Source organism: Acinonyx jubatus, chromosome B1, assembly GCF_027475565.1.
Source record: "Acinonyx jubatus isolate Ajub_Pintada_27869175 chromosome B1, VMU_Ajub_asm_v1.0, whole genome shotgun sequence".
Lineage (NCBI taxonomy): Eukaryota > Metazoa > Chordata > Mammalia > Carnivora > Felidae > Acinonyx > Acinonyx jubatus.
Window position 1 is genome coordinate 85,096,462 of NC_069382.1, and position 14,238 is coordinate 85,110,699.

Consider the following 14,238-nt stretch of genomic DNA (forward strand, 5'->3'; position numbering starts at 1 on the left):
AGGTCATGATATAATTTTTATATTTAACCCAAGATGCATGGTATGAAATGAAGTATAGAGTGGGTCACGGGTAAAGTACAACTTCAAGAATCAGATTTCTTAAATTACTCAGCTACCTTGAGTTACAGATGAATAAATCCCTCAACTAATGAAAGACAGGGCTAGAAGGCTGGGCTCTTGAAAGGAAATTTACTATTTTATCTAATTAGAGGAGCAATGTACCTGCATTGGAGGAACATTTTAATCTACAGAAAAAAATGAAAGAAAAAAAAAGAAATATGTCCTGTAATTCTACTGTTCAGAAATGATCCCAGTAAACCTTTATGTTGATGTTGGAATACATTTTGCTTAGGTGTTTGCTATAGATAATAATTTTTACTTATTTATTTTATTAAAAATTTTTATGTTTTATTGCTTTATCTATAAAGTTTATTTATTTATTTTGAGAGAGGGGTGAGAGGGGCAGAGAGAGAGAGACAGAGAATCTCAAACAGGCTCCACACTGTCAATGCAGAGCCCAGCTCGGGGCTAGAACCCATGAACCACGAGATCATGATCTGAGCCAGAGTTGGATGCTCGACCTGCTGAGCCACCTACGGGCCCTTCGGTAATAATTTTTATATAAAATAAACAATTTGAAAATCTAGGGAATGTGCTGCATAGTAGACGCTTTGCATTCAACACTATAACATTCAGAGTTTTGAATATATTTAGCAATCTGAAAGGTCTGTGACAGGTAGAAACATGGTTTTGCTGACAAGCTGGTGGGTAGGAGTGAGTCAATGGGCTAATGAGTCACATAGTGGCTGCCAGGTGTTGGTATCTGAATTTGGCTTTGTTGTTCTCTATAGGGGAAGAGCAACCAATTGACAATTTGTGGTTAACACTGCCTAGTACCTGCCAGGCACATTCTCTCCTTCTTCAGTGGTTAGACATAATGTTGCTGAACTAAAGGAAAACATTCCTTATTTCCTTTAAATATGTGACTTAGTTTTGGCCAATGAGAAGTATATATAATTCCTGGGAAGTATTCTTTTCCCATTTCTCCTGGGTGGAATATGATTGCTGTGGCTGGAATTCAGCAGCCACCTTGGACCTTGAGGCTGAATGCCATTGAAGGCTGACTGAGCTGAAAAGTATGCTTGTTCCTGACAGTTTTATGGGGCCACCATGCCAGTCTTGGGCTGCCTACCCCCAGATTTCTTTTCTATGAAAGAGAGATATGTTTGCCTTGTTTATTTGTTTATTTCCTTATTTATTTATTTATGTAAATGTTTGTTTATTTATTTTTGGGAGGGAGGGGCAGAGAGAGGGAGACAGAGGATCCAAAGTGAGCTCTGTCTGTGCTGACAGCAGTGAGCCCAATGTGGGGCTCAAATCAAGAACTTTGAGATCATGACCTGAGCCACCCAGGCGTCCTTCTGTCTTGTTTAAGCCAAAGTAAAAAAAAGTTTTTTCTTTTCTTTTCTCTTTGGTTCTTATATTCAGCTAAATGTAATCCTAATTAACAGTCTTTTTCACTATTATTTACCTAATGTGGGGAGTTGTTGACTCACCTGTGGAAAAACCAGGAAAAAGTGACCTCATTGTGAAGGATAGAGCTGGAGGCATCCTGACCTTGGCTTAATGTTTATTCATGTCTATTCCTGCCTTGTGCTATCTCCCGGGACCTAGGTTCTGTGGACACAGCTACAAGCACAACTCTTAAAGGCGGGGCCTTGCTCTGTGTTTCTGGGTGGATTTGGGCAAGAAGTTCCTCTGGCCTCACGAGGAAGGCCACTACTGGCCAGAGAGAAATAAAAGCCAAGAATAACCAGAAGGTAGAGGCATCAATAGAGAGGTAGGTTTTTTTTCCTAGGGCAGTTGTTCTTTTTTTTTTTTTTTAATGTTTATTTATTTATTTTGAGAGAGAGCGAGCATGAGCAGGGCAAGGGCAGAGAGAGAGAGGGAGAGAGGGAGAGAGAGAATCCCAAGCAGGTTCCTTGCTGTCAGTGCAGAGCCCGATGTGGGGCTCGAACTCACAAACTGTGAGATCATGACCTCCGATGCTTAATGGATTGAGCCACCCAGGTGCCCCTCTAAGGCAGTTGTTCTTAAAGTATGTCCAGGGATACCTAGAATTCTCTGAGACCCTTTCAGAGAGTCCATAAGGTCAAAATTATTTTCATAATACTAACATGTTATTTCCTTTTTCCCAAAAATCTGAGAGCCACTTTAAGGTTTTCCTGAAAGAGAGCTTCCCTCAACCACACTGACCCTCGCCAGCAGCTGGAGATGGTCATTGCATCAACAGGCTGTGAATGGTTCTGCCAGAGTCTCTCTTCTGGGCCCAGTGATCTTCAGGGAAAATGGACTCAAGGACCTGAGAGTGGAGGAAAGAATGTCAAATTCAGGCAGGTAGGTGTTATGGCTGAAGTGTGTCTGCTAAATTCACATGTTGAGTTCTAACCCCTTGTACCTAAAAGTGTGACTTTATTTGGGAGATAGGTGATTTTTTTTTTAAGGTTTTGGTTTGGCAGTATTTTTATTTTTTTTTTAATTGGGGTATAATTGACCTATGACATCATATCAGTTTCAGGTATATACAGCACAACGATTCATTATTTGTATATATTAGGAAATGATCATTACCATACGTCTGGTTAACATCCTCACCATATATAGTTACAAAATATTTTTTTCTTGTGATGAGCATTTTTAAGATCTACTCTCTTAGGAACTTTCATCAATAGTATTATTAAAAAATTTTAACAATGTTTATTTATTTCTGAGAGAGAGAGAGAGAGAGAGAGAGAGAGAGGCAGAGACAGAGGGAGACACAGAATCCAAAGCAGGCTCCAGGCTCTGAGCGGTCAGCACAGAGCCCCATGCGGGGCTTGAACCCATGAACTGCAGGATCATGCTCTGAGCTGAAGTTGGATGCTTAAGTGGCTGAGCCACCCAGGTGCCCCAATGCAATATAGTATTATTAACTATAGTCACCATGCTGTACATTTTATTCCCATGGCTTATTTATTTTCTAACTGGAAGTTTGTTCTTTTTGGGCCCCTTCACCCGTTTTGCCTACCTGGTGATTTAGATTACAGACGTGATTAAGTTTAAATGAGATAATTGGGGTGGGCTCTAACCCAATCTGACTGGTGTCTTTATAAGAAGAAGAAATTTAGACACAGACTTGTACTGAGGCAAGACCCTATCAAGACACAGGGAGAACATGCCATGTACAAGCCAAGGAGAGAGGCCCTCAGAGGAAACCAGCACCTTGACCTTGGTTGGATCTAGTCTCCGGTTTGTGGGATTTTGTCGTGGCAGGGCTAGCAAACGAATACGGTGGGTTTCTCTCGGGTACCCTGCAGAGAGCTGCAGGCGGGAAGGGTGAGGTAGCGTGTTCATTACGAGTCACTTTCTACCCTCTGCGGCTTGTTTACTTAAACAAGCCTGACAGCTGTGGCTCCTCCTTTGAAAAAATTGTCTTTGGTTCCCCAGAATTTGAAAAAAAAAAGTTCTGAAAAATTAAAGGGACAGAACTTTAAAGTTTAATTAAAGTTTAACTTTAATTGTGCGAGAGTAAATAGTGCCCTAAAAGGAAGTCTCTGCCTCCCTCATTTTACAGGTAGGGTGACAGTAACAGATGTGATTCTCCTGCCCCCCCCCCCGGAGAGAGTATGGCTTCCTAATGAGGAAACAGGGTAGAAGCCCCTGCCTTCAGGTGCCTCACACCAAGCTGGATGTTTCTAAGGCCTTCTGGGCCACAAGGAGGGGTTTGGGGTGTGTCTGGGGTAGAAGAGAAAGAGAGACCCTTGGGAGTAGTTTCTTTCGATCCATCCCTCTGCCCCCTCTCCTCTCCCCCATAGAACCTTCTGACTGGAATTGTTTCTTTGGTCTGATCCTTTTTGGTAGAATGGTCAGCCTCATGGCTGAGCCAAAGTGATCAATGTTCCTCATCTGCCTGGGATTCAGGGGTTTGCTGCGAAAACCAGAACAGTCCCTGGCAAACTGGGATGAGGTGGTCTCTGAGGCCTAGCTGTCTATGCCGACTGGCTTTTATTCCGCATACACCAAGAGGAAATGTGTGATGTGAGGCAGGTCCGACTTGAGCTTGTGCTGTGCTGAGGACGTGGAGGTCATGTACTCTTTAGCGTGGTAGTTCATAACTTCAGTGTGCTATTGGCATTTATCGAGGTGGGGAAATTACCCATGACAGTCTCCACGCAGAACAATTGTGCTGCTGGAAATGTCAGTGGCGACCCATTGGGAACCTGAGCAGGATTGCCTAACCTTGTTTTTCAAGCTCAGAGTCTTGCTTGAAAGACTCTGCTATGGGGCTTCTTCTTCTTCTCTCTTGCTCTGGGGCTCCAAGTCTCAGTGACATGTCCTGTGACTGGAGGCTTCTAGAAGTTTGCTTGTTTGCTTATTTACTTGTTTATCTCGAGAGTGCGCGCATGCACGGGGAAGGAGCAGAGAGATTGGGAGAGCGAGAATCCCATGCTCAGTGCACAACGTGACGTCGTGGGGCTCAATCTCATGAACCGCGAGATCGTGACCTGGGTTGAAACGACGAGTTGGACCCTTAACCAATCGAGCCACCCAGGTGCCCCTAGAAGGTATAATTGAAAGGGAGAAATTACATGTAAAGATGTAATATTTGCAAAATATTACCTATTTATAAGACAAAGGTCTTGAGCTGTGTGACCAGCGGAGAAGGGCTCTGGACCAAGTAATACATATCTCACAGAGGACCAGAGCATGGGATTAGAACACTCTAAAATCCTGAGAAGTAAGATACAGGACGAAGCAGAATGAATCTCCCAGCCCTTGGGCTGAAGTTGTCATGACCGCCTCCTCAGTGAGGAGAAACTGGAGGTTGAGTCCAGAAACTCCTGTATAATCTTTACAGATCATTGTATATGTACATAGTTCTCATTATAGAGCAAATCCATATGTCATCTTAATAAAATTCCAACTTAAAAATAAACCTGTCAGTGCATTGGGCTCTGTGCTGACAGCTCAGAGCCTAGAGCCTCCTTCGGATTCTGTGTCTCCCTCTCTCTCTGCCCCTCCCCCGCTCATGCTCTGTCTGTCTCAGCTTCTCAAAAATAAATAAAAATGGTAAGCAAACAAACAAACAAAACCAGTCAGGTACTGCTATGTAAACCTGTTGGATAGAACAAGTTCAGTGTGAAGGTTCTGAAGCTCAGATAGGCAAAAATGGAGCAGAACACCCCCTGATGGAATGCTGTCTTCATGAGGCTTTGTCCCCCTCCTAGGGTGCTTTATGGCATAGAAGCAGACGAGCCCCAGCAACAAAGACAGTTAAAACACTTTCCAGTTTACACAGAGGCTCTTTCTTTGCCTGTAACGAAGTTATTATAATATTTATTTGATCACCTTTTTGGAATAAATATATCCATGAACTCTCTAATATTTACTCAATGCCTACTGCAATTGCCTTCTAGCCTGTCTTCCTGTACTACAGAGGCAGGAAAGCTAAGAATATGTCTCACACTCACTTGTAACTAGGGTTCTAGTTTCCACCCAGTACGACCAAATGTCTGTTTTTGTGAATCAGAGCTTTCTAGGAATAGATGGGATATTTTGCGATGCCTGACAGTTTTAAAAACAATTTTTATAAAAATGTTTATTTATTTTTGAGAGAGGGAGACAGAGCACAAGCAGGGGAGGGGCAGAGAGTGAGGGAGACACAGAATCCGAAGCAGGCTCCAGGCTCCGAGCTGTCAGCACAGAGCCTGACGTGGGGCTCGAAGTCACGAACTGCGAGATCACGATCTGAGTTGAAGTCGGATGCTTAACTGAGTGACCCACCTAGGCACCCCAGGCCTGACAGTTTCTTAAAAACTATTACACATTCGTATTCAGGGTCGTTGAAGATGTTCTGTGTCACTCACCTTCCACCCCTTATTATATGTGAATTTCTCCCAACTCCTCCCTTTTTAAATCATAGAAAAAACTTTTATAAGATAAATTGTTATATAACATTGTGTGTATGTGGTGTTGTTAACTGCTTTCCCATGATGTGGTCCAGGATCAAACAGATGCAAGTAATTCTGCATGGCTATCATCCCCACCATTATCATCATGGATATTATCACCCAAAGTATTTAAGTGTGTATGTGATTATACTGTGCTAAATGTCTGTCATCAAGTCTTACTGTTTTCGTTTCTGATGTATCTCTTGAATTTGATTCTTTCCGTTCCCACCGGCACCATTCTGGGCAAAGACTGGACTTTCTGTTAGGCAGGCAGTGAATACTCAGAGGAAGTTATTCAAATGTGGTCTAATTTATACTCTTAGGTTGATGAAGACTGGGCATTCTAGGTACTTGTAGACTTGATTATGTTATGTTATTTGTTTATTTGCATAAGAAAAACCTTACTGTTTCTTCCTACTGCCAAAATAAAGTACAGACTCTTTTAAATAATAATACTCAAGGTTCCTCATGGACTGATTGTAACTAAGCCTTCCCATCATCTAATCTTTCCTCACCACCCTCCATGCTCTGGCTGCATTGTATTAATTACTCTCCTCCACATGTGATGGGCGTTTTCATACCTCTGTGCCTTTGCTCTTACTGTTTCATATGCCTGGAATGCCTTTCCTGTCCTGGATTGATCTTTTTTTTTTTTTAATTTTTTTTTTTTAATGCTTATTTATTTTTGAGACAAAGAGAGACAGAGCATGAATGGGGGAGGGGCAGAGAGAGAGGGAGACACAGAATCGGAAGCAGGCTCCAGGCTCTGAGCCATCAGCCCAGAGCCCGACGCGGGGCTCGAACTCATGGACCGTGACATCGTGACCTGAGCTGCAGTTGGACGCTCAACCGACTGAGCCACCCAGGCGCCCCCTGGATTGATTTTATTCATCCTTCAAGTCTCGTGGCAAGTAATAATAATGATGATAGCTAATAATTAAGCACTTGTTATATGTCTGGCACTGTTTTAAGCACTTTACATGGTTTATCTCTTAATTTTCACAACAGGTATGAGATAGGTACTATCTCACTTATGGAAGTGTGGCAGGACTTTGATGAAAACATCGTTACTTTTGGGGCGTCTGGGTGGCTCAGCCGGTTGGGCGGCCGACTTCGGCTCAGGTCATGGTCTCGAGGTCGGTGACTTCGAGCCCCGAGTCAGGCTCTGTGCTGATAGCTTGGAGCCTGGAGCCTGTTTCAGATTCTGTGTCTCCCTCTCTCTGACCCTCCCCGGTTCATGCTCTGTCCCTCTCTGTCTCAAAAATAAATAAACGTTAAAAAAAAAAATTAAAAAAAAAAACATCGTTACTTAAAAAAAAATTTTTTTTAAATGTTTACTTATTTTTGAGAGAGAGAGAGAGAGAGAGAGAGGGAGCATGAGCACGGGAGGGGCAGAGAGAGAGGGAGGGAGACACAGAATCCAAAGCAGGCTCCAGGCTCCAAGCTGTCAGTAAGAGCCCTATGTGGGGCTCGAACTCATGAGCTGTGAGGTCATGACCCGAGCTGAAGTTAGTCACTTAACAAACTGAATCATCCGGGTGCCCCCATCAAGTTACTTTTCTAATTTTGGTGATTATGGTGTTTGACAGCTTTAAATCATTTATAATTTGTTGAGATTTCTTCTTTGGTTCTATACAGATATTTAAAAATTTCTTTTCTTGTAAAGGAGCCCAAACTGTAGGGTCATCAGGCTCCCCAAAACCTGTTTTTCAACTTTCACTGATACTCTTTCTCTTATCTGTTGCCTTTTCCTCTGTAGGAACTAGAGAATAGACTTTCAGAATTTCAGAGAGTATGATGATGTGTAGAAAGTCACAGGTTGGACCTGAGACCAGGCTTAATTCAAATTTGTATCTCAGTAAAGTGACAAATCATCACATATCATGAATCTTTGGAGCTGCTTGAGTGTAACTGGCACCCCAATTTTGAATTAGCAAATTATAAGAATTTAGCATAAAGGCTTTGTCCTTAGGGAGAGTTATCTGACCTCCTTTGAAAAAGTAATCCAATGCTAATGTTAGACTTCAGAATCCCCCAAGTACCTTTATTTTGTGGTTGGTTATCAGCTTTCAAATGTCTGGTTTCACTGCCTCCAAGAAAGGGCCTTCCGTCCTTTGGGACTAGAAAATACAAGTGAAGGTTTGACAGGGCCCCGCCATTTTTTAGTTAGTCAATAATTCTTGGCTCTTTTACTGTACTCAGAGAAGGCTTACTGAAAATGGAACTATTCTTCTTTTTTAATGTTTATTTTGAGAGAGAGAGAGTGAGCAGGGGAGGGGCAGAGAGAGAGGGAGAGAGAGAATTCTCGGCAGGCTCCACCCTCAGCACGAGGAGCCAGATGCAGGGCTTCATCTCAGGGCAGCGAGATCACGACCTTAGCCGATACCAAGAGTCTGGCGCTTAGCGACTGAGCCACTGGCTGCCCCTAAACAGAACTATTTTTAATGATGTAATCCCTGTCTGGCAGGCAGATATGGTCTAGCTATTGACATCTATCTATTTAGAAAAAATTTTGCCTCATTGACAGAGTAGACAAGGTCAAAGATGGTGGTAATCTCCTTTATGAAGAAATGCCCAAGTTCCTCCTGTGGAATATCTGATATATTTTTCTTTAAATCTGGAGGAGGGAAAGTGGGTGTGGGTGAGAAACTTCTCTGTATATTGCTCACTGTCAGTGACAGATGTTAACAGGGGATGCGGGGGCTCGGCAACGACCTTGACAGGATAGGGCTGGCCTTACCTCTCATAATCGTCGTAGGGGACTGTATACCAGCTTTTCTGCTGTACTTCGTGCTCTCTTTGTGGGCTCTGTGGATCAGAGAACTTAGGCACGCATCCCTGATAAAGAGCAGTGCTATGCAAGGCACCAGTGACCCTGTACAGAAATCCCTCCGTTGGCAAGTGAGAGTCTGTGCGAGATGCCGCTGATCCGTATCTTCTGTTTCTCTTCCCTGTTTACCTTGCATCTGGGTCACAATGTACTCCCTGCTGCTTGATGGAAGCAGAATGGCACTCGGAAAGGTTCATGATCGGTGCTTTTGCTCAGGGCACTTCCTTGACCCGGAATGCCCCTTCTTTCCATTTTTGGGTGTCAGAGATTTTATTCATCATTTGATCATCCCAACCAAATAGTGACTGTTCCTTCTGTCAGATTGCCTCCACTTTTGTGTCCCTTGCCTCAGCACTGTGTTTACATTCCAGTTAAGGGGTTTGCCTGCCTTGCAGCCTCTGTAGCACAGACGTGTGCACGGTTGGTGTCTACACGTCCGTGAGATTGGCAGTGACCGTTTCCTCTTGCACGAGGTTTGAAAGCTCTCCTTGCAGAGCCTGGACGAATTCCTGGAATGACAAGCTCCTAGAGTTCAGAGGCGGTTGGTCATCACTGAGCCCTTTCACTTTCACTTTAAAGTGAAAATTACTTTTCTGACCTCAGGGAGAAGCCATATTTCATCTCTAAGGTGTTATGACCCTACCTGGTCCCCATACAAATTGCTTTTAGGATCAGCATGTCTCTTTGCACAAAATGTGCCTTAAAACAGCCCAAATTTTCTATCTAAACAGAAAGCAACCTTCCTCATCCTTTCAAATCTTGAAACCTCTATCCTATCAGCCTTGCGTTTCCACCTGGCAATTATTAGCATATTAGAATGGAAGTATTTAAAAGTCATGGTTATTAACCTGGATCTTAGGCCCTGGCCCAAATTTCTGTATTTCAAGTTCTTTTATTACACACTAGATGTCACTCTCTACCCAGTGAATTCCAGAGCCAAGCGTTGTGGTGAGTTAATTAGAAAAGAAAGCTATTTGGAAAAGAGTTTGTAAGTGACTGCAAAACATATTTTCAATTACTTCCAAATAGGACATTTTTCTCCCACAGTTTACAAGGGACATTTATTATTTCTTTGGTAAAAAGAAACCCTTCAAAACTCGTTGAAGGGAAGAGGAATAAAGTCAATGGCGGTCTTTTCTCCTTCCGGCCCTGTGGGGTTTGGACAGGTGGCGAAGCTGGGCTGAAATGCGGCTTGCCTCTGAAATTCTTCCCTCAGCAAGGACAGAGCTGCAGAGCGGTGTTGGCATTGAGTTTATTTCTAGAGATTCGGGAATTCCCTCACCCATTCTCCTTGACATCACCTCAGAAAGAACCCTCTGCGTGTAGAGGAAGCATTCTTGACTTAATTTCACTTTCATGATTTACCTGACCTTTTCAGTCATGACACTTGTGTGTGAACCTTTTCATTGGCTTGCCGGGGTGAGAGAAGCCTAAGGAGTTACAGGTGCATAAAGGAAGTTCTGTATTTTCAGGTTGTTTAGGCCAAAACAATAAGCAGTGTTTGCTGCATGATTGCCATGTTCCCTATTTTCTAGAAGGTTGACTAAAGAGCCATCGTCTTCGAACCATTGTCTTAGAAACGAAGAGTGAGGAAGAGGGAGGCAAGTTGGCGTGGCATTACTTTAAGTTCTATCATGTAAAATTCTTTACGCCATGCCACCGTTGCCCCCTACAATTACAAAACTTCTTTACAATTTAGAAACTTCAAAGGGAAACAGGGAGCCTCTTGGTGGTTTGCTGGTGGTATTACTCCACATGGCTTTGGTAAACCTTGGGTATGTGAATTGGCTAGTGATTCCAGAACTGCTTTTCATTAAAAAATTTTTTTTATGTTTATTTTATTTAAATAAAATAAATATATTTTTTTATTATAAATAAATATTTATTATTTTTTATGTTTACTTTATTTCTGAGGGAGAGAGAGAGAGAGGGAGAGAGTGAGAGTGTGAGCAGGGGGAGGGCAGAGAGAGAGGGAGACACAGAATCCAAAGCAGACTCTAGGCTTCAAGCTGTCAGCACAGAGCCTGAGTCGGGGCTCGAACCCACGAGCTGTGAGATCATGACCTGAGCCGAAGTCGGACGCTCAACCGACTGAGCCACCCAGGTGCCCCCAGAACTGCTTTTCATTTTAAGTAACTGAAAGTTTTTGATTTAGAGGGACTCTCATCCCCAGCATTCCCCAAACAACAATATCACTAAAATGATAAAAATAAAGACGACAGTTTAAAGTATAGGCCTGAAATTTCAAGTGTGAACTGACTTGCTCTCTACTTGCTAGAAATCTGTGGGCCAACTTAGCTTGTAACCAGATCTCACCTAACATTTGCCACGTGTTTGATGTGCCATCATTTTGCCAGAACTTTGAGATCTGGTTTGTATGTACATGTGTGTGCACACAAATGCACACACAAAAACTTGTGAGGTTTTACCAAAAAAAATTCATGTTTATTAAATTTAATTTTAGATGTTTATGTGTGGGGGAGGGGCAGAGAGATAGAAGGAGACACAGAATCTGAAGCAGGCTCCAGGCTCTGAGCTGTCAGCACAGAGCCTCACGTGGAGCTTGAACCCACGAACCATGAGACCATGACCTGAGCCGAAGTCAGACACTTAACCGACTGAGTCATCCAGGTGCCCTGAAGTTTATGTGCTTTGAATTTAATAGAACACTCAGTCTTTGGTGAAACTGGGTTGCTTGTGGCTGTTCCCAAACCGTTACTCCTAAACCATAATCTGACCACGTTTGGCTGCTATTAGAATGTGACACAGTCAACTTTCATGTGTATATGTGTGTGCGTGTTGACATTTTGAGAATAGTTCTTGCTGTTCTTGTTGAGGTCTCAGCGAGACTGGGTTTGAATTACACCTAAAGCTTTTCTTTTCTTTCCCAAATTACAAGTTTATATATGTAGAAAGTCCTCAAAGCAGAAGCAGTATATAAGGAGAGAAACTAAATGCATGTATTCCTCAAGTATTTAGAGAGTAATTACTATCTTTTAATAAAGAAGTTTTTCTCATTATAAAAATAGTACAAGTACATTGTAGGGATTTGGAAAACAGATAAACACACAGAAGAATATACATCCCATTCATAATTCTACTATGCAGAGATTACAATATTTATATTTTGGTGATTTTCTAATACTTGGTTGATACATTTCTGGTTTTGGCATTAATCTATTATCTATGTGATCATGTTGTGCATACTATTTTATAAACTACTTCTCTCCCACTTGCATTGTAATTAGATGTTTTTCTACAACATAATTTCTGAATTTCTGAAAAAAAATTTTTTTTTAATTTAGAGAGGGGGTGGGGAGAGGGGCAGAGGGAGAGGGAGAATCACAAGCAAGCTCCACACTCAGCCTGATGTGGGGCTTGATCCCATGACCCTTGGATCATGACCTAAGCCCAAATCAAGAGTCAGAGGCTCAACTGACTGAGCTATCCAGGCACCCCTACAACATAATTTCTATAGGCATAGAAGTGTTTTAGACAGTTTAAAAAACCAATCCTGCATGGTTGGACAGTCTCATAGCTAAGCACATCATGTATATTCACGATTAGTTCTTTAGGATAAATGAAAGTCTTAGCGTCAAGGGCATGAATATTTTTAAGGCTCCACCATGTTGTGGATGACTTTCTTATCCTTTTTTTTTTTTTTGACCGTCTTTTAATTTTTTAAAGATTAAGTTTATTTATTTATTTTGAGAGAGAGAGAGTGAGTGGTGGAGGGGCAGAGAGAGAGGGAGAGAGAGAGAATCCCAGGCAGACTCCACACTGACAGCATGAAGCCTGATGTAGGGGCTCAGACTCACAAACTGTGAGATCATGACCTGAGTTGAAAACAAAAGTTAGGTGCTGAACCGACTGAGCCACCCAGGCGCTCCTTTTTTTGACCTTCTTATCTTTTAAAAGTCAATTTGCTTTTATTTCTATTGATAATACACAAATGCTCCTGGATCTTTGGGCTGCTGATGAGGGAGCATGGGGCAAGCTGAGGACAAAGTCGAGGCTAATGGCACCTCCACCCCCACCCCCACCCCAGGTGGAATGTGTGTGATATTCCTCGGACACTCCTGGCTACCCAAGAACAAAGGAAAGGGGTTTAAGTGCTTACCATGGTGATGTGGGAAACTAAGGCAAATGAAAAATTAAATTCCCTTACTGTCTACAGCCCATTGACAAGTCCTTGAAATCGGCAGAGTGACCTCCCTCTAGGAGCTCAGCTGCCTCTATGATGACACTTTGCTAGGGCAAAAGAGAACCTTAGTTTAACATTATCCCAATCTCAAGGATCCTGGGAATCTACTTCCTTTATCTCTACTGCCCCAAGATACATGCTGGTGATCATACTCCAAGCTTATCTGCTGCCTCCTCCCCCTGCCCCCCCCCCCCCCCCCCCGCCCCATACATCTGAAGGGTCTCATGACTGGGATTTTATTAAATGCTAATAAGTGACATTTCCCTAGCAACATCTAGCCCCTCAAGGTCCTGGAAACCTTGCTTCCAAAATACCTTAGAGACTTACTCTATCTCTGACCCCCTTCCAACCTGAGGGTATATAAAGAGTTACCTGTTACAACCCCAGTGCTTCTCTTCCTGCCCACAGGTCCTGTCCCCATGCTTTAATAAAATCACCTATTTGCACCAAAGACATCTTTGAGAATTCTTTCTTGGTCGTCGGCTCCAGACCACCCCACCATCACCCAAAACTTCATCACTGTTGCCTTAGAAATCTTTGTATAGTGACTTCCAATGCTAGTATTCGTAATAAAAACCAAACAGTTTTGTCTAGTGTCAACCTTAAGATAAATGCCTTAGCACATTAAAAAAGGAAATTTTATATTAGATTAAAGGGAGAGCAAATAAACAATAAAAAGTAATAGTATTGCATCTCTGTATGCATTTATTACAACAGGAACAGTTAGTTTTAATTACTGGTGATAAATACTTCATAGTCTACTAATAAACGTTTTGCAGTATATCTTGAAAAATGCAATAAACTCTTTGTCAGGTGAGAATTCACTATAGTTCTTGGCCTCTAAATCTCTGTTGAAAAGAAGGATAAAACTGCCATTTTTCCTAGTGAGAATTATTGGAAAGACTGATAAGGAAGTGAGACTTAGCCAGCTTCTCAAATAATTACTGCCATTGGGACAAAATTGGGAAAATATACCTGCACATTAAGGTAGCACTCATATTAGTTCAAGTCAGAACTTTGTAAAAAAATTTTTAAACATTAAGCACAGTGCTTAAGAGATAAATGGAAAAGTTAAGAATAAGTTGGTTTAGAAATCAAACCATTTTAATTCAAATAGCCACATTTGAAAATGTATTGCTGGATAAATAGATTAGGGATGAGTTTGCATGGGTGGGCTTTGACGTACTGCTCTTAGTAAAGTTGGCAAAATCGAG

General features: G+C 42.2%; 1 long non-coding RNA gene across 2 annotated transcripts in view; it reads left to right on the forward strand.

The window, feature by feature from the left end:
• Positions 1-1,680: 1,680 nt before the first annotated feature.
• The window catches only part of LOC128314455 (uncharacterized), a 131,934-nt gene continuing 119,376 nt past the window's right edge, over positions 1,681-14,238 (forward strand). The window contains exons 1-2 of one of the 2 annotated variants that reach the window (XR_008296112.1): positions 1,681-1,840; positions 2,208-2,397. This is a non-coding gene — a long non-coding RNA (uncharacterized LOC128314455). The remainder of the gene's footprint in view (positions 1,841-2,207; positions 2,398-14,238) is intronic. The other variant, XR_008296113.1, reaches the window with a different exon arrangement.